Source organism: Lynx canadensis, chromosome A2, assembly GCF_007474595.2.
Source record: "Lynx canadensis isolate LIC74 chromosome A2, mLynCan4.pri.v2, whole genome shotgun sequence".
Classification (NCBI taxonomy): Eukaryota; Metazoa; Chordata; class Mammalia; order Carnivora; family Felidae; genus Lynx; species Lynx canadensis.
In genome coordinates, this window is record NC_044304.2 from 142,692,061 (window position 1) to 142,712,753 (window position 20,693).

The window sequence follows — 20,693 nt, forward strand, 5'->3', positions numbered from 1 at the left end:
TAACATAAAACAGCATGATATATGATAAAATTTTCCTGATAGTATGATCAGAGAAAAATTCATATTATAATCATGCAGATCATTTTGTTCAAAAATCAACATAATATGCACAAATGTAAATATACACTACACAGTGTCTTATGACTCTTAACACAGTTAAATTGAGACCGAGTCATTGAACCTAGTTTTTCTTTCCATTCTTCCATTAATTTCTATTCTAAGCAAACACAAGCAATGCCTTACATGAAATATGTCCAGAAATTGCATCACAAACATCCAGTCTTGTGAAACGAATGAAAATCAGAAGCAAACCAAATAAAATTTCTTATTCTACTCATACTTCTCTCATTTTGGCTTCTGGGTGGTTTTTTTTAGAGCTACGCAGATTTATTTAAGCTCTAGTGATGCAATACAGCATTTATTTTCATGACTTTCCCATCAAAATTAACAATCAGGCAGTAACAAGAGACTATATATTTTCATGGCATTTTTTCAGGAAATTGAAGTGTAATAACTTTGAATTCTGACCTTATTTTTCAAGGTCAGATATACAGTTCATGAAAACAGTGTATTTATGGTTCTGTAATAGAATATTCGATGTTATGCGGGAAAAAAATTCTCTGTAGGATTTTATAAGGAACTGTCACAGATGTATTTATTTAATGATACCCATTGTTGGGTATAGAATGATGTCAGGAAGACTATTATTTGATACACAACCTCAGTGGAATGGTCACAATTACTAGATGAGCAACATTAGTGATGTTCTTTTCTTTTTTTCCTTTTGTGATTATCTTGCCCTTACTTTTAGTTTTTATTGGCTTTGATGTCTTTCGGGCTAAAGACAGCTTTGTAGAAGAATTAATACACTCTGTCCTCATTATAAAGGTGCCTTTAGGAGTCATAGATTTTGATTGTAATAAGTAGGCTGTGTTATGTTAAGATAATTATCATTGACAAATTAACACATTTAGAAGCCAATAAAGAGCCACTGGTTTTATATAATTACAAATGCTCTAAAAGGAAACGAATATGTGATCTTTAATTGATAATACAACTTTTATTTCTTGAGTCTAAACAATAAAATAAAACCAAAAGGATTATAGATTATAATGTATTGGGGTTTTTTTTGTCATTTTAAAAGGATTTCCTTTTTTTACATGCCATCAGTAGAATAAACCCACTACCTATGATAAATCTGTTATTGCTTTTTATGTATAGATAATTAAAACAAAGGAGGTATATGTAAAATATCAATTTTATATCAAAACACCATGATTGAAACACTATATCATTAAGAAGAATACTATTCTTTTCAAGCATAATTAACATACAGTGTTATATTAGTTTCGAATGTATAATATAGTGATTCCACAATTCTATACATTTCCCAGTGTTCATCAAGCTAAGTGTACTTTTAATCCCTTTTTTTATCTATTTCACCCACCTCCCTAATTACCTCCCATCTGGCAACCACCCGTTTATTCTCTGTATTTAGAATTTTTTTGTCTCTTTTTTTTCTTTCTTCACTCATTTGTTTCTCATGTTACACATAGGAATGAAATCCAGTGATATTTGTCTTTCTGTGACCAACTTATTTCATTCAGCATTATTTGTTCTTTTTTATGGCTGAGTAACATTCCATTGTATGTATGTGGGTATGTGTATGTATATATATACCACAACTTTATCCTTCATCAACGGACACTTGAGTTACTTCCATAAGTTGGCTATTGTAAACAATTCTATAATAAACATAGGGATGCATATATCTTTTCAAGTTAGTGCTTTCATTTTCTTTGGGTAAATACCCAGTGATGGAATTACTGGATTATATAGTAAAGAAGAATACCAGTCTTAATTATAGGATATCCACAGTTTTATCTTATCCTCATGGATATAGATAGTAATAACAAGTGATGGATTACTTTTGTGTTTTCCATACTCAAAATAGTCACCATATATATAAAATGTCTCTAATACTAATTTTTAAGCATTATTAAATTGTGGCCCCTTTGGACTTAATACTCATAGGCATAACTAGAAAACTAGGGAATCTCTTAAAGTCATGGATGCCTGACTATATTATATAATCCTGGTTCAAGAAGAAAAGTTATAAAAATAACCTATCCACATATATTACAATTATCTCAATTAAGGAAAGTTCAAAAACACAACCACACTGAGAGGCTAAAAATGGTAGAGAATGATGGATCTTTTTTACCAGTACAACCAATAATCTCAGTACTTTCAAATTAGGATGCTTGAAATATGTTCCTTAGTTCTTCCATGATGTCTGTAGAGTTCTTCATGAAAACTGATTTGTAATCCCTGAGCTTGTTGAAATGCTGGACTTAACCCAAGCACTGGTGTGCACTGGTCATATAGATGACAATCTGGAAGTTAGACTGTAGAAGTTCTTTCCCAAAGTTACATAAACTAAAACGAAATTGGAGAGGATGGGAAACATCAAGGTTGGAGAAGAAAATGACCTATCACCAGAAGTTTTAAACTTATGCCTGTTACAATTATTCTAAGTTTAAGTGAAATACCTGACTTGTACCTCAAAAGTGTTATCTAAATAATACATTTTCATTTACTAAAAATATGCACCCAATTAAAAAATGAATATTTCATTGTGCATTTTACTAATTGGTATTTCTAATTTGAATAAAGTAAGAGACTAGTGTATATAACGCCAAGTACAAAAGTTTTATCTGAGCTCAGTTGAAAAATAAAAAGGTTTTAGAATAAAGACAATAAAAAGATATTTTCCTGGATTTTTGGCTCCTTAATTATAACCTTTATTCATCACCTTCCTCTCTCTGTCCTGATTCTCCACACTTTTCAGGTGATAGAACAAACAACCATAAACTTTTAAGACTTTCCTACAAGTAAAATGGGGCACAAAAGTGAGGTAAGGCTTAAGAAGTAACCATCATCTGTGTCTTCAAATAATTCTTACTGGCCAGCACAGCAAGCCTAACATCAGGCATGCAGTCCTAGTGCATACAGAAATTATTTTCAAAGTAGCTGAAACATACTCCTACATAAACTTTTAGATAATATGAAAATAAATAAGGAGCATGGCATAGGGAGAAAAAAAAAACATGTCCAACTCTTCTCTAATTTTTTAATTTTTACTTACAAACTAAATACACTTCAAAAATTCTATTTAAGGGGTGCCTGGGTGGCTCAGTCAGTTAAGCATCTAACTTTGGTTTCTGCTCAGGTCATGGTGTCACAATTAGATGGGGCACCTCATGGGGAAGGCTTCATGCTGACAGCACAGCAGGGAGCCTGCTTGGGACTCTCTCTCTGCCTTCCCCTGGCTCTTGCCGTCCCTGTCTCTCTCTCAAAACAAATAAAGTAAACTTAAAAATTCTACTTAAAAAAAGAAATCAGAATTTTAACTAATGTCAGAAAGTACCTGTTTTGTTAGAAATCTCCTAAATTTGAAGACTTACGTGATGCTGCTTCATCTACCCATTTTTGTGCCACTTCTAGAAGAGCACAGACTTGGAAGAGTTAAGAGCATCTCATGAAAAAGTAAATAAGGTACATCCCAATTTTATAATACGTAATTATGAATAAAAGAGTAAAATCACAGGATAAAAACCATGTGTCTAAAAAGCCTGTTGTAAAAGTCATGACAGTTATTAAAAATTTAAGAAATAAACAAAACAAACTTGGATCTCCTTGTCTTTTACATATGAATTAATCAAATTCATCTGATAATTGACCACACCACATTAAGTTTTTCTGGAGGAATATATATAAAATTTGGCCCAGAAAGATTTTCCTAATCCCAAGACACACCTAAAATAAAGTTTAATACATCAGTAGAACACATTTTCCATTGTACTTCCTATATTTCCCTTAAGATAATGAACACTTTTGTAGCTTAAATCCAAAGACTGGGATGAGATCCAGAATGGGAGGATATAGAAAGGCAAGATGTAGGACAAATGTCTTTGTAGGTTAATATCATGCCAAAATCCTACAGAACTGTCTCATGGGGTTTTAGTGCATCAGAGCCAGTTCTCCTGAAGCTGACAGAAATCTCTATATCTAATTGTTGTATAATTGTAGAGGAATAATATCACCCTGCTTGGATTTAGCAAATGGAATTTTTTCCAGCAAATTCTATATCAAGGTTCAGTTGAAACAGCTGTGCAGCTCTTGCATGAACCAAACAAAGGCAGACCTTTAAAGGATAGACAAAATTCCATGCTTTCTAAGCTGCTTTGAAACAGAAAAGAAGCACTTTCTTTCCAATATGAATAATGTGGTGTCCTCACAAGGTCATTTTCAATAGAACCAAAAATCAAGTTACAGCAAGATTTTTCCACTTTTCTTTTATGATAATCAGAATATATGACTAAAACTGAACAGAAAACACTAGCATCCCTGGTGTTGAAACCACACCCATTCTGCCCCCACAGTGCCTCTTGTATTACCCATTTCTGAAGCCATTTGTCATGTAATACAGACCCTTATAGAGAGAAGCCCTTAGTAAATATGTGTTGAATTATTCTGGGTTTTCTTTTCTTTCTTTTCTTTTTTTTTCTTTCTTTTCTTTGTCACATTTGCTGAACTAATTTTTAGGCATAAAGTAAGAATTATCTTTTACATACATTTTGGATGGTATTGAATGACTCTTGATATAAACAATGGAAAATATTAGCACTCATATTCCCTACCTAATGTCCTCTGGGCTTCTTGATTTTAATTATATTTTTAGTATTAAAATATATCTTGATTAAATAAGAACTCACACAACAAGTTGTTAACAAAAATGGATATAATGGATCCCTTAAGCTCAAAGAGTCTCAGGTCGAAGAGAACAAATAGATCCACAACATAAAACGATAAGGATTAGATGAGGTAGTGCAGGGCCGGTCAGCTTATAGAATGGGTAAGACTTTCCATCAAGAGATACAGAATGCTGTGTTATAATGGCAAGTAGGGACCATTATACTCCTACTTGTTGATATGAAATGAGAATATGTTAAAACTAACCTGTACTCTTTTTGAGGCCTTGTCTCTCAGCTTTGGGATTTCCATCCGTCTATAAATTTTTTAAGAAAACTTGATAAAGAACTTGGAAACTGATAGTACAGGGTTCAAATGGAGAATATATTTGAGTCAGTCATGTCTACAGATGTAGAAGTCTCCCCACAAATGTCTACTTGCATGGGATTCTTTGGCCAAAGGAATACCCACAAGGAGGAAGTTCTCTATCTAGCTGGGGAGACACGGGAATTAGAATGTGCTATATGATGGATGATTGTTTCCACTTCTGTATAGAATAAAGAACCCTCTAGGATTTAATGTCAATGAAAGCACAGCAGTGGTGAGCCTGGGGAGAAGGAATGCCCACTGAAGGGCAGCAGTGCTTTTTTGTTAAATATCAGTAGTTTCTATTAAAAGTGACCTTGTTTAGGAGCACATGGGTGACTCAGTCGGTTAGGCGTCTGACTCTTGATTTCAATTCAGGTCAGGATCTCCAGGTTGTGAGATGGAACCCTGCATGGGACTCTGCACTGAGCATGGAGCCGCTTGGGATTCTCTCTCTCCTTCTCTTTCTTTCTGCCCCACCCCCCATGGGCTTGTGTGCCCCCCTCAAAATAAATTAAAAAAAATTTAAGTGACCTTGTTCGAAGGAATGTGTGAGAATATTCAATCATTCTTGTGAGTGGGATGATAGGAATTTTTTCTAGTGACCAAAATCCTAGAGTTGAGCTGGTTAGAGAATGAGCTAAGAAGATAATTGTCTAAAGGTAAGGTGTAACTTCATTTGTAACCTCAGGCTAGTGGTAGCTGGGGAAATTCAAGTTACTTTAGAGAGATTCAGGTAAAACTTTATTTCTTTCATCAATTTACCCAGGGACTTAATTAGGTGACTAAAAAATGCAGTTGCCTAAAATCATATTTGAATACCAAAGGGAGTACAAGTGGTCTCACTTCACTAACTCCAGGGAGCTGCCAAGATAATGCTTTCCAGAAATAAATATGTATGGAAGTATCAGCCAAAGAATCAATAAAGTACCTTGAAAATTAATTTTTACTCCTTTTGTTTTAGGAAGTACAATAAATAACTGTCATAATTCCTTCAATTGGTAGACCTAGATTTTGCAGTTAAAAGGACTTTCTCTCTTATCTCTCTTCAAATTAAGACTTTAGCTGCAATGGGTATCATATGTTCACAGTACAGCTTTTTCTTGATATTTTCTTAAAACAGACTTCACAGTCATGAAAAACATTATAGAAATTAGGACAACCTGAAAGGTTTTTATTTTACTCAAAAGATAGTTCTGCAACTAATAAAAAAGTTAATATACTTAGGGAATTCAAATTATCATATATGAATAGAAGGGGGAATTAAGACAAATTATGATGTAGTACATTCCTCATCAAAAATCCAAAACCAGGGTGCCTGACTAGCTCAGTCAGTAGACCATGTGACTCTTGATCTCGGGGTTGTGAGTTCAAGCTCCACATTGGGTGTACAGATTACTTACAAATAAAATTCTTTTTTTTTTTTAATTTTTTTTTCCAACGTTTATTTATTTTTAAGACAGAGACAGAGCATGAACGGGGGAGGGGCAGAGAGAGAGAGGGAGACACAGAATCGGAAACAGGCTCCAGGCTCTGAGCCATCAGCCCAGAGCCTGACGCGGGGCTCGAACTCCCGGACCGCGAGATCGTGACCTGGCTGAAGTCGGACGCTTAACCGACTGCGCCACCCAGGCGCCCCACAAATAAAATTCTTTAAAAAAATACACTGGGGGCACCTGGGTGGCTCAGTCTGTTGAGCATCCGGCTCTTGATTTTGGCTCAGGTCATGATCCCAGGGTCATGAGGGATTAAGACCCATGTCAGACTCCATGCTGAGTGTGCCTGGAGTCTGCTTAAGATTCTCTCTCTCTCTCTCTCTCTCTCTCTCTCTCTTGCACTCTTGCACCTCTCTCTCTTCTGCTTGCACTCTCTCTCTCTCTCTCAAATAATAAAAATTAAAAAAACTACAAAACCAGTTTGTCATGCACAAAACTGGAGCCATACACAATGTGGCACTAGCAAGTTTTTCCAGTCACACTGAGGGATAGGCACAGAAGTATTTGCAAGGAATCCGAGGCCACATCTTGGAGCATTCTGACATTTGAACATCTCTTTGATAGCTTGACTGTGAGAGCAGATCCTTAGAACAGTTTAGATAGTAATATCAGTTCAAATGTATTCTTCTCTGTGTTTACATCACCTACAGCCTGAATGCACCTTTTAACAACTCCTCTCAAGAGCACCGGAGATAGCAGGTTGCCAGAAGAATCCATTCACAGGAGAACCATTCAGCTTTTGTAGCTCTAAGGTATTGACTTTGCAGTTGTACCAAAACAGCATTGCTTGAGGAAAAGTATGAAACATATAGAATATATGCCATTTTCACTCATTCCCTTACAGTCAGAGAAAGGGTGTACTAAGAAATAAATGGAAGCTTAAAAAGAGAGAAATAAAGACATATAACATTTCTTACAAAGAGGAAAAATCGCTTTTGTTCTGAATACATGATCAAATTGTTATACGTATCATGTTTGTGATGTGGGATAGAGGAGGCACGACAAAAAAGCTTCCAAACTTCTGCTATTGAAGATTCATTAAAATCCTCTGCCCATGTCCGTTTATTTTTTGTCATGAAAGGAATTTCAAATGTATTTTCCTTATAGAAATGGCAGTCTCAGAACACCTTCAGAGAACCAGAAGAAGTTTTTTTTAAGTACCCAAAATAAAACTACTAGTCAATTATTGTGTTGTTTTGTTACCAGTCACTCCTCCCTGAGGAAGGAAGGAGATCAGTATTTATTTAAGACAATTGGAAATTACACCTGGCAAAATATTTGAATGCTTTCAAGTAGCAAAGATATAAAGACAAAACGGTCTAGAGTAGTAAAAAGCCAATGAAGATCAATAGAAGTTGTCTTTAGGAAAAATAAATCACATGTAAAATCTCCCTTTTCCTTCTCTCCCTTGAAGATTTTTTTATGAGTATTTCACTGAATTTAAACAGAAGGATTTGTGCGTATAGGTGATGACATTGTTTAACAACTATATACTTACAGAAGAGCAATTGACAGTTTTTGAAATAACTTTAATATTGTGGAGGGAATTAAGGGTAAGAGAGAACTTCTATTGCTTGTATAATAAAGAATCGGGAGAAGTTTTGAAGGGACAACCTTTTTAAAAATTAACGGGTAAATATGGTCTAAGTTACATTATGCATTGCTCGGGGATAAAATATATTTAAAAGAAACTGAGTGCTGGGTGGAGATGACATTCTATCATAGAAAGTGATAATTATTCCCTGGTCTAGGTACATGTGTCAAAATGGCCCTGCAAATGAGCTCATAATCAGAGGTGTACCTCTTCCCAGGTACAGAAATATCATGTGCTATGCAATAGAGATCCTCATCAATATCACTGTCTCCTTCTTTCTCCTCCTCCTCATCATAATAGCTACCATTTTTAAATTTTAAAATGGACTAGCACCATATTCAAGAGTTAGAAATCATTTCAGTTGATCTTCACAATATTATACTGATGCCATCATCTTCAAAATTCCTTTTTCTTAATTTCCTCCAAAGATAGTAGTGCTGGTCTTTGGAGCAGCATGGCTCTTATAAGGGTAAACCTATAGACTGACTTAGAATGATAAATGGACATCCTGCATCTCATAGCCAGGTAAAATCTGACTAAACACTGGCAGTTCAGTATATTCCAAGTTAGCCAAACAAGACATGGCCTTGGAGATTTATATTTAGACTTTTTATATAGTTAGGTAAGATTCCGAAAACCAGAATGCCTGATACATGTTGATGACTTCCATTGTTTTAGCTTTAAAACATTATTGATATTTTCAGGCTTAAAAATACATTGTTTAGGTAAGGAATAGAGAAACAAAAACTATCCCCAATTCTCTAGGCAGAACCAATATGACTAGAAATGTAGTATGTTGCTTAGTTGGTAGACACTAGCCATTCATGACTACCGAGCTATTGAAATATGGCCAGCCTAAATTGAGATGCACAGCAAGGCTTTGTATAGTCTGTATACTTTTTAGGTGGTATTACCAACAGCAGTTGCCTCTGGCCTTCATTCGTGATTCCTTACACATTATAGCCTGTCGTCAATCTGCCATTTCACACACATAAGTCTTGATCAAGAAAGAGGGCCAAAGTGAAAAACTGCAAACGTAAAATAAGATCTGGAAATATATGTATATATGTGTACATACACATGTAATTTATTAATTATGCATTTATTATTTATTAAACACCATTGCAAAATGCTGTCTTCTAGGTTTATGGTTCTCTATGAAGACAATATTTTGCAATGGTGATCTTGCATAGATAAAAACTAGATCAGAAGAGAAACATTTTCCCTACTCACACCTGTGTAAATTTCCTCTAGTTTATAATATGAAATTGGTAATGTGCTAAATGTGGAATCACTCGTTAAAACTTTTTATTCACACAGGGTGACTACTGCAGTCTGACAAAATGGACATTCCTGTCCTGGGAGAGTTCTAGTATCAGTTAAGGTGAACTCTGTCTCTCCAATGTTCTCTTCCTTCATATTCCCAGAACAGTGTGCACATCAACAAATCCGTTCTGATTTATTCTTGCACAGAAGTTTTCCTTTTTTCATTATTCCTGTACTTGTTGGCTGCAGAGTAGAAGTCAAAACTCAAGTGCAGGGGCGCCTGGGTGGCGCAGTCGGTTAAGCGTCCGACTTCAGCCAGGTCACGATCTCGCGGTCTGTGAGTTCGAGCCCCGCGTCGGGCTCTGGGCTGATGGCTCGGAGCCTGGAGCCTGTTTCCGATTCTGTGTCTCCCTCTCTCTCTGCCCCTCCCCCGTTCATGCTCTGTCTCTCTCTGTCCCAAAAATAAATAAACGTTGAAAAAAAAAATTAAAAAAAAAAAAAAACTCAAGTGCAGGAGGTAAAGAATGTGGATTTTAAGATCCACTTTACCCTATGTGGCTTTTTAGAAGTCACATAAGCTCTCTGTAGCTTAGTTTCTAACCTCTGAAAAACGGGATTAAAAATGGTACCAAGAAATGCAAATCAAAACCACAATGACTTACTTCCTCCCATCAATTAGGATGGCTATTACTAAAAATTAAATAAATGAAAATGAAAAGTGTTGATGAGGATGTGGTGAAATGGAAACCCTGTGCATCGCTGGTGGAAATGTAAAATGGTGCAGCCACTATGGAAAATAGTATGGCAGTTCGTAAAAAAATTTTTAAATAGAATTACCATATGACCTAGCAATCCATTTCTGGGTATATATCGAAAAGAATTGAAAGCAGAATCTTGAAGAGATATTTGCTCACCTATATTTATTACAGCACTGTTCAGAGGTGGAAGCAACTGGGGTGTTTTATCAACTAATGAATGAAAATGTAGTGTGTGTGTGTGTGTGTGTGTGTGTGTACACACACAGTGCAATATCACTCAGCCTTAAAAGAGAAATTCAGAAACATGTTACAACATGGGTGAATCTTGAAGATATTATGCTAAATGAAAGAAGTCAGCCACAAAAAAAACAAATATTGTATGATTCCTCCCATATGAGGTATCTAGAGAAGCCAAATGCATAGAAACAGGAAGAAGAATGGTGTTTGCCAGGGCCTGAGGGAGGGAGAAATTTACTGTTTAATAGGTATAGAATTTCAGTTTGGCTAGTTGAGAAAGTTTTGGAGATTGGTTGGCCAACATTATGAATATAATTAACACAACTAAAATGGTTAGATGGTAAATTTTACGTTATATGGTTTTTACCACAGTGAAAAGATAAGTTTAAAAAATAGTATCCAGCTCGAGGCTACTGTGAATGTTAAATAACATATGTAAAGTGCTATGTCAAAGAACAATGCCTGAAACATTACAAGTATTTAATAATTGTCAGCTATTATTACTACTTTGTTAGTGCTGTGGCTGGCAGATGGCTGTTGAGGCAATGGATGAATTTCATACAAATTTGCTTTTATAACAGAAGAGTGCTTCAGGGTTCACTCCATCCAGGATATAAACGCATAGTAGATAGAACTCATGGCCTCCTTCCCACTATCAGGAACTTCTAGCTCTCCCACACTCGAATTTTTGCTGTATAACCATTTCATTTCTTTTATATATAGGCTACAGAAACCCATCTAAACTAAATAGACAGATAACTCATAACACATACTGACTGTGTGTTATTTTTCAAAACTGCACAGCTCAGGATGGGACTTAAATAGTCACTTTCAGTAAAATTATCTGAATATTATTATTTATGCAAGAGTTGTTTTTTTTTCCTTTAATCTCCACTGAGACATATTATTCTTGACCACCTCTATTTCTTCACTTATAATTTATGGGAAAAATGGATAAAATCAAAGTTAAGGTGTTTTTCATGTTTGTCTAGATTTAAAAAAAAAATGGCAACCATCAAATATAGCTACGATTTCTATCATCTGCTATTTTTTATATGTAATGGTAGAATTTTTAGTTTTGTCTTGTTTGCAAGCTTACCATGATTATGTTTTGCATATGATTGAGAATTGCTTTGCAATCCATTCCTGTGTTACCATTTCCATAAAAGTATGTACTAGCCTGTTGTCACTCTCCAGCCTGTTGCCACAAAATATATACATTGCTCTAAGACATAAATCTCCATCTTCAATGGTGTAATGGATATAGATGAGTAGTCTAAGTTTTTAAGATGAAAAAGCAAGTAAAAACCTATTCCACAAAATGTCACAACATGCTATATACCTGAAAAAGAACTCTTATGGAGCCCCCTTCGTCATTGTAGCAGCTGTGATTGTAATCACTTTTAAATGACGGGTCCCACTGAAAGGAGTTGATCACATATTTTATGCAAAGTTAGAGTACCCAAATACAACTCCTTGTCCTGTTTTGTCATCAGATGAATGAAAGCTTATCTGTTGCCCTTTATAAAATCTAAAAAAAATCCTGTTTACACTGTTTCATCAGTGTAAAACAGTTTCTACCCTTGAAGCCTAGCCCTGAATTACTCAGCTGATATCCATCTGTTTGATGTGTTCTGTAAGAGTAACAAACTAAAATACATGTAAAATACATGTAAATGACACATATATGTGTGTGTGTGTTTATATATGTATATATGTAGCTGTCTCTCTCTGTCTCAAAAATAAACATTAAAAAAATTTTTTAAGTGTTCATACACTTAACCATGAATACAGGATCCACTCCCATAAGAATGGTCCACCCTTTGGCCTAGAGAAGATTAATTGTGTCTACTCCTGAGTTTTAGCGCTTCCTATATTCAACCAACCACCTAGGTTATCATGTGTCTGTCTTTAACCACATTTCTTAGGACATCTGATCCTCCTAGAAATACCAAAATACCATCCTCAAGTACCTGTGGCTTTCCTTTTTATCATCTACCATAGCCTCTTTGGATGGAACTCAGAACGGCCACTAACTTTTGTCTTTTTCCTTCTCTGTGATTTGAATTCTGATTTGAATTTGCTTTCTATTCACTCCTGATCTCCAACTCTCCATTGGCAAATACTGGTGGGAAAATCCGTGTAAGACAATCATCAGTCACAAAACTCTCAAACAACTGTCACCCAGATTGCCAACTAAACCTTGCTTACATACTTTGCATATCACAGATCCCTATGTGTTAAATTGCCTGGCTCTGCTCTTCTTTTGCTGTGCTTCTGAATCTGGATAATTTATTCCAGATCTGTTCCTAGAGGCAGGTTTTTCTGATCATCCCTTCTCCCTGATGCAGTTGCATTGATATAAGTTCCCTCCATACCTTATGCTTACACCTGACTGGTGACATGAGCCTTTGGAATAACGCATTGGAACTGGATTCTAAATGAATGGTTTTAACATGTGTTTTATGCACATAAACAGGGGTATTTTGCTAAGCATTATTCACATATATTTATCATATACTTCATTTTTTAAAAATAATTATTGTAAAACACATGTTAATAAAGCAATGAATAGCCAAATTCCCAACTAATAACATGGATGCTGTTTTTGTTTGTATAACTACATAGTAAAATTGTTATGGATATTCTTCTTATAAATGAAATCTTTAAATCCTTTATAGTAAGTTTGAGCTTTCAGCAAAGGCCTCCATCTAACTAGCCTAATTTAGATACAAACTCCATTTTGTCCCCTTCAAAATGGTCTGCTTTCTGTCATTTTTGACTTCTCTGAATATATTTCATTGTTTTCTTGTGATGTTAGCTTACCTATTATTAGAATCATAGAGCCATCATTTATTAAATGTAAACTTGGTAACACTGTAATCTTATTTTATTTTCATACCTTTAAGAGATAAGTATTTAAAATGTTATTATATAACATGAAGAAGTTATAAAATTAGAGACAAAAATTTTTTGTCCTAAATTACCAGGCCCGGCTGCAAAGATCATGCTCTTACATCTCTGCAGTCTCCTTTTTTAATAAAGCTGGGCACTTTATCCCTTTTTATCCCATTCTACATCTCTCACATTTATTCCTGGAGTGACAATTGCTTCAAATCTATTTAAGAGCTTATCTAGTTATTTACATATGAGAGCATGTGAATGGGATTATAAGACAAGAGCCAGGCAACACAAACAGAAAGGCTTAATCATGTGCTTCCCAAAATATCATTCACCTATTCCATTGTTGGGACCTTTTCAATCATCATCACAGTTCTGAGCCTTCACTTTGTGTCAGTCCCTCCAATATTTATAGAATGAGGGAACACATGGCTGAAATCAAGAATGTACTCCATTACATCTTTTTGTGTTTTTATCGTAGCAATCTAACTAGGATATACACACTCTAAAAGTTCGTATGTATTGATATATGAATTATGTACATTATAAACACTATATATACGTTAAAATGTATATCACAAACACATTATACTTTACATATTGCATACATAGAACATGTAACAAATTATATATAATTAGTAGACATCAGTATATATTTATATATATACATTAAGATGCTTTTTGAATTTTTTAAAGTGTTTATTTAATTTTTTTTGAGAGAGAGAGAGCGTGAGAGGGGGAGGGCCAGAGAGAAATAGAGACAGAATCCGCCTGAAGCAGGTTCCAGGCTCTGAGCTGTCAGCACAGAGCCCAACCTGGGGTTTGAACTCACAAGCTTTGAGATCTTGACCTGAGCCAAAGTCGGATGCTTAACTGACTGAGCCACCCAGGTGCCCCGTTAAGATGTTTTTAAAAATTCTGTTGCCAATGGGGAGGTGTGGGAGAGGGAAAAATGGGTAGTGGGCATTGAGGGGGGTACTTGGGATGAGCACTGGGTGCTGTATGTAAGCGATGAATCACGGGAATCTACCCCCAAAACCAAGAGCACACTTTATACACTGTAGGTTAGCTAACTTGACAATAAATTATATTTTTAAAAACATCTGTTGCCAATATTGAATTTGCATAACACTCAAAAGAATATTGTCTTCTCCTTTCTCCCAAACCCATATTTTTAGTGTGCACGCACACACGCACGCAAAAACACACACACCAAGTACAGAAAGGGCAAGCCAAAGTATGTTTTCTCTGAGGAATAACCACTTGGTTAAACTGTAGGTTTATTTTCTTTAATGATTCTTATGTTGCTTTCTACTAGAGTCCACATTATTTATGTGTATTTGTATATATTAAATGCATCATACCAGCTAGGATCTATAAGCTCTAAATAAAGAAAATTCCTTTATAAATGGCTAAAAGAAATATTAAACTGATTGTCTCAAAAACATTAGGACACTATTCAGAAAAAAATAACAGAATCAGAATCTCTACAATTTAACATCAACCAACCAGGTGCAGGAAGAATCTACCTCATCCTTATTCAGGACTGGTTATTTAAGCCTTAAACTAGTATCATATTCACCTGTGAAAGACTAAATGCTTTCTACCTAAGAAAAGGAACAAGGCAACAATATCTATTCTCACTTATTCTATTTAATGCTTTTGAGAATGAGGGATGTGATCTATGATGAGGTTTTGGGGTGACAGTGGGGTTTGTGGGGTCCAGAGCCAACGACCAAGAAAGAATTCTTAGACATCTTTGGTGCAAAAAGGTGGTTTTATTAAAGCATGGGGACAGGACCCGTGGGCAGAAAGAGTTGCCCCAAGACCATGAAGAGAGACTGGTTATATACTATGGCATTGGGAGTGAGGTCAAGTCCAGGGGAAGTTTCCCATGAGACTTTCATATGCTAAAGAAGACTCCCGGGATACTGGAGGCCTAGCTATTGTCAAGCTAGAAATGTTTTTCCTTCTAGCAAAGTATTAGCCTTAAGACGGTAAGGAGTTCCTGGAGAAGAGTTTTACTCCCCCAGCCTCAGGTATTTGTCAGTGGGCTGCACGTTATAAGGAAATTAGGCTATTGATAAGCTTGCCTTTTTCTTGTGATTTACTAAGATATTTGTAAATAGATGGAAATTAAGGTCCTGTGTGACTATGATCTCTATCAGTTAACTCTTTGTTTTCCCCTTTGTTCTTGGGCAGCCAGGAGCGCCCAAGGAATATCTCCTATCTCCCACCTGGGGGTGGGGGTGGAGTGTTTGCGGCCTGTCATCTTGCCTTATTTATGCTCCCTCGTAGATCTATATCTTGCTTGTGGTGGTTACTACAAACTAAGGTTACCACACTTAAATGGATTTTATTGTAAATATATTTAATACTTAAATTTTGAAATGACAAAATGGGGATACAAATATAAATGAGGGAAACAGATATGATAGTTATGTTGAAAGTAGCATGATTTTTTTAATCTAAAAGTTATGTTTTTTTTTCAGTTTTTTTTTTTTTTTTTCTGGTGTGACAGAGTTTGAATGGGGAAGGTAAGTCTTTTTTAAATCCTCCCTTATTTGAAAATTCAGTGTCTCAGAAACTACTCAGGAATGGTAAAGAACATTATCATTGAATATAAACTGCTCAGGAATGGTAAAGATCATTAAATAACATTATGGTGAGAGGCATAAATCACACAAAGATACAGGAAATGCCACTGTGATGTTGTGATTTATAACAAAAATATATATTTGGTTTTTGCCCATGTTTCAGGCACAGAGCTCCTATAAGCCTTAAAATTCCCTAAGTGATGAGAGCTGTGAAGGTGTCTTTTGTAATGTTAACGGTGACTTTTGGAAGTCCAGAGGGGTGGAGGCTTGTTACCAGGGTAGCTAAACCTGTAATTAGAGATTTGAAACTCATTTCCACCTCCAAGGAGGGGATAGGAGCTGGTTGAACCAATGGCCAGTGGCCAATGATTATTAAATAAGTTTTCATAAACATCCAAAAGGAAAAGGTTCAGAGAGCTTCTGAATTGGTGGACACGTGGAGAGTGATGCACTCATAGAGGACAGGGAAACTTCCCTTTCCTTCCCACATACCTTTCCTTATGCTGCTCTTCTGTCCAGCTATTGCTTCATATTCTTTAATATCCTTTATAATAAACTGGTAATCTGGTGAGTAAACTGGTCTCCTCAGACCTGTAAGCCGCGCTAGCCAATCAGTGGAGCCCAAGGCATGCAGACATCTGATTTATAGCCAGTTGGTCAGAAGTACAGTAACAACTTGGACTTGAAACTGACATATGAAGCGGAGGGTGATCTTGTGGGCTTGAGCCCTTAACCCATGGGATCTGGTGTTATCTCTGAGTAGTGTCAGAAATGAGTTGAATTATAAGACACCCAGAAATTTGCATGGTGATGTGGGAAAAAATATACCCCCATACCGGTTGGTAGGCAAGAGATTTCACTCATGCCCCTTTCTGGGAAATTTTAACCTCCTCCAGAGGCAACTGCTTTCAGACTTCACATGTTTTTGAGATACAGATGTGTTAGTATGTATGCATGTTCCATTTCTTTTTATTCAACATAATGTTACAGAAATTCATCCATGTTGCTATGTGCATCACCGATACATTCCTTTTCATTGCTAAGTATCATTTCATTGTATGAATATGACATAATTTGTTATCTTCTGATTGATGGATATTCATGTTGTGTTTAATTTTTTGGCTACTATAAATAAGACTAGTATATCCTTTCTTGTACAAGACTTTGAAAACCATTCTCATTTCTCTTGGGTAAATACCTAGAGGTGGATGTGTAATTATTATAGAAATGTGTTCCATTTTCAAGAAATTTCCAGTTTTCAAAAAATGGTGTGCCATTTTATGCTCCTTCTAGCTGTGTACATGGCTGTAGCTACTCCATTTTCGTCATCACTTGCTATGGGCAGTCTTTTATTTTAGCCCCTTTCGTGTATTTTAATTTGCTTTCCCTAATTAATTAACACCCTTTTTCATGTGACTGCCGGCTTTTTCTATACCCTCTTTTAAAAAACATCTACACAAATGAAAAATGAAAAAAGACACACACACAAAGAAACCCATCCACACAATTCTAGTGCCTATTCCAGAGTTGGGGGTGGTGATTAGTTTTCCTTTTTAATGTTGATCTGTAAGAGTTCATTATACAGACTAGATACAAATCCTTTGTCAGATAAATGTAGTGTGAGTCTTTCCAGTCTGTGGTTTGTCTATTTTCTTAATGGTGTACTTTAATTAAATTGCTTACTTTATTTCTGAAAGCTTGGTTCAGATTTTTCCCGTGGAGTATTACATAGTGCGAAGATCTTGACAGTTTCTCAGAAACAGGAAGGGCAGATGAGGGCAGCCTGAGCATGGGTTCACTCCTGATCGATCCTGGAGGTATAGAATCCCTTCTCAAGCTGACATGGCCTTGAAGTAGGTGCTGACCTCCTAGGACTGCCAAAGACCCTCAGCATTACCCAGAAATGTGCATACCTTTATTTCACTCTTGAAATACTAAAACTTACTAGTTTTAAAGCACTGTTTATGAAATTGCAATATTAAGCATTAATTGATTGTTACAACCACACACTATATATTCAAAATAAATAAAATGATGTGGAAGTTTGTTTTTCAGTGAGCATATTCCTTTCTTATAAATAATCAAAATGAATAAAGGAATGTTAGATGTGTACTAGCAAGTGGTTGGGTTTTTGTGAGATTAGCTTTAGCCATAGGAGTGATTTTTTTTTTTTTTAATGACTAAACTTTTTCTTATACATAGTCCTGGTCACAGCTGAATTTGCCCTTTGTGTCCTCCAAGCTGGACTACTGTGAGGAATTCTAATCAAGCATTTCTTGAAGAGCTTCTCATACGTTTCCCAGTTGCAACCTGGGGAGAACACAGCATAGAGCTTGTTAACTGCCTCTGATTGCTAACAATGTGTGCCCTGAGGGAACAGTGAGGAGTTCTGCCTCTGAATAATGCCTCCAGCTATGTAAACCTCCCAAGGTGCTTCATTTGATATTAATGGCTGAATCAAACTCTTATTTACTGGAAATCCTCTTTCAGTCACTTAAAGATGGAGAATTTAAAAACTTTTTTTAAAAAGCCCCTACCATGTCTAGGGCTTTTCCATTTTCCATCTTTTATCCATTTCAATTTGAAAGTCAGGTTCAGGTCAGCCTGAAATGGAAAATGTAAGCCTCCATATCTCTCTTTCCCTCTCTGTCTCCCTCTCTCGCTAAAGCACAGTGACTGCTTAGTATTTATGTTACTCTGAAGACAAAACAAACATATGCTCTTAGAAAATTAACCCTAAGTAGCCATCTCTTTGAAGTCTATGTGTATGAAGTATATACATACTTATGCTTATATAGAATATATAAATATATGTCATCTTATATACATATAAATGGCATAGATTTAACAGTTAAAATTGTAGCCCAACTGGCAGAAATTACTGACGTTAGTTATAATACATTTTGGCATAGCTATCCCTCTGAAGCCATTTGATGTCATAGTACACAGCCATAAAGTTAAATATTTATAGCCTATGCCTTTCTTAGCCCTTCCTTACATGAGGAAAGGATAACTGCAAAAGTAAAGTGTGCTCCCCAGCAAATATTTTACAGGGTTGCTAACAAGAAGTCACATACAGAATGAGGTTTTATCTCCACTCACGTCCCTCCCTGACACTCACACTCTGATGCTAATGAGAACTGCAGTGGCCAAAATGTCAGTAGCAAGGGCCAGGAGAGTAAGGCACTGGGGTCCTAGATGATGGGAAAATTTGAATAAATGGTTCTTGACCACTGAAATTGTTGCTGTAGATTGTTGCATGAGCTATATTCTGTCTGCAACAAAGAATGTAGCTCAAGTTAACAAGGTAGTTTATTAATCCAAATTCACAAGGCCATTAATCTTGTTTTGCTTCTGTAGTAAACAAAACATTCTAGCCCACTCAGAGACTACTAACTAAATAGTACATCTTTGATACTTTATATTCGTAAAACACATCCACATACAGAATGCTAATTTAATATATTTTACAATATATAATTGAGGAACCTGAGGCTTGGGGAAGTTCTGTAGTCCTAAATTTTACAAAACTAGTAAGTATTAGGTAATTGATTCAAACATCCTTTTAATGTATACTTACACTAACTCTAATATAAATGAATTCTGTTTATACCACCCATTTAGTGATAGTGGTAAAAATTGGGTCTTTAATAGTTAAGATATTGGCAGAGGGAAAATAACAGTGGTTTGGGGGTTAAAAGAACGGTCTGTACAGTCATGCTGGAGAAGCGTGACAAGTGGACATATATTCCTGGATCTGGTCTGACAGAGCCCTGTAACTGGAATTTCTAAGAAATTGTGCGTCATTGAAGTACACTGGATAACAGCATCATGGAGCAGGACTAGACTCTTCAGAAGAAAGTGTGAAGGAGTGGAGAAGATCGGTAACTAGGGCTTCATCACATGTTTTGGTGCTCAGGCCAGGTTTCAGCCAAAATTGGTATTGAAAAAAATCAGTAGCCAATTCATATGAGAGCTGACAGTGAACAGAAGGTACTCCACATGCTTAGGTCCATATAGTTGGGAAATGAGAAAGGATGGAATTTCATATATACTGATGTGGTAGAGACACATCACATGGATATTTGGTTCTCAATTGTTGACTCTTCATAAAGGCCAGAAAAACTTGTTGATCAAAGTTAAATTTATTAGATTTACCACAATGAGGAAGAACACAACCTTGGCCAAGTCTTAATAGTCTCAAAATGGGAAATTAAGGCAAGGTGTTTGTAGAGTTTTAGGGGACTGAACTGCATGATTTTAAGGGGATATTTCTCAACTAGAAATTAGTCAGAATTTGGTAGCATTTAAGACATCATAACTTCATTGGTGGGGCCATAGAATCAAGGGTCTTAAAGCAAGTCTTGATCAAGAAACAGTTAGCCTTGATAAGTAATCCATTTAGTTGGTTCATACTCTTATCTTCTAGAAGCAGGTATTTCCTGGAGCAAGCAACTAAATTAATTTTGCTTAGTTCCAGCATAGTTTAATGCAAGGACAGGGATTTATCTTGGGTTCAGTTCCATAGCCTAGAAGAATTGAATTACAGTGGCACTGTGTGTGACTGTGTGTGTGTGTGTGTGTGTGTGTGTGTGTGTTTGAGAGAGAGAGAGAGAGGGAAAAGAGAGAGAGACAGAGAGAGAGAGAGAGAGAGAGAGAGAGAGGTCTCCAAGCCTTGGGGAGTGGCTGAAAGAGAGACTTAGAGAAAATTATAATTTAATGA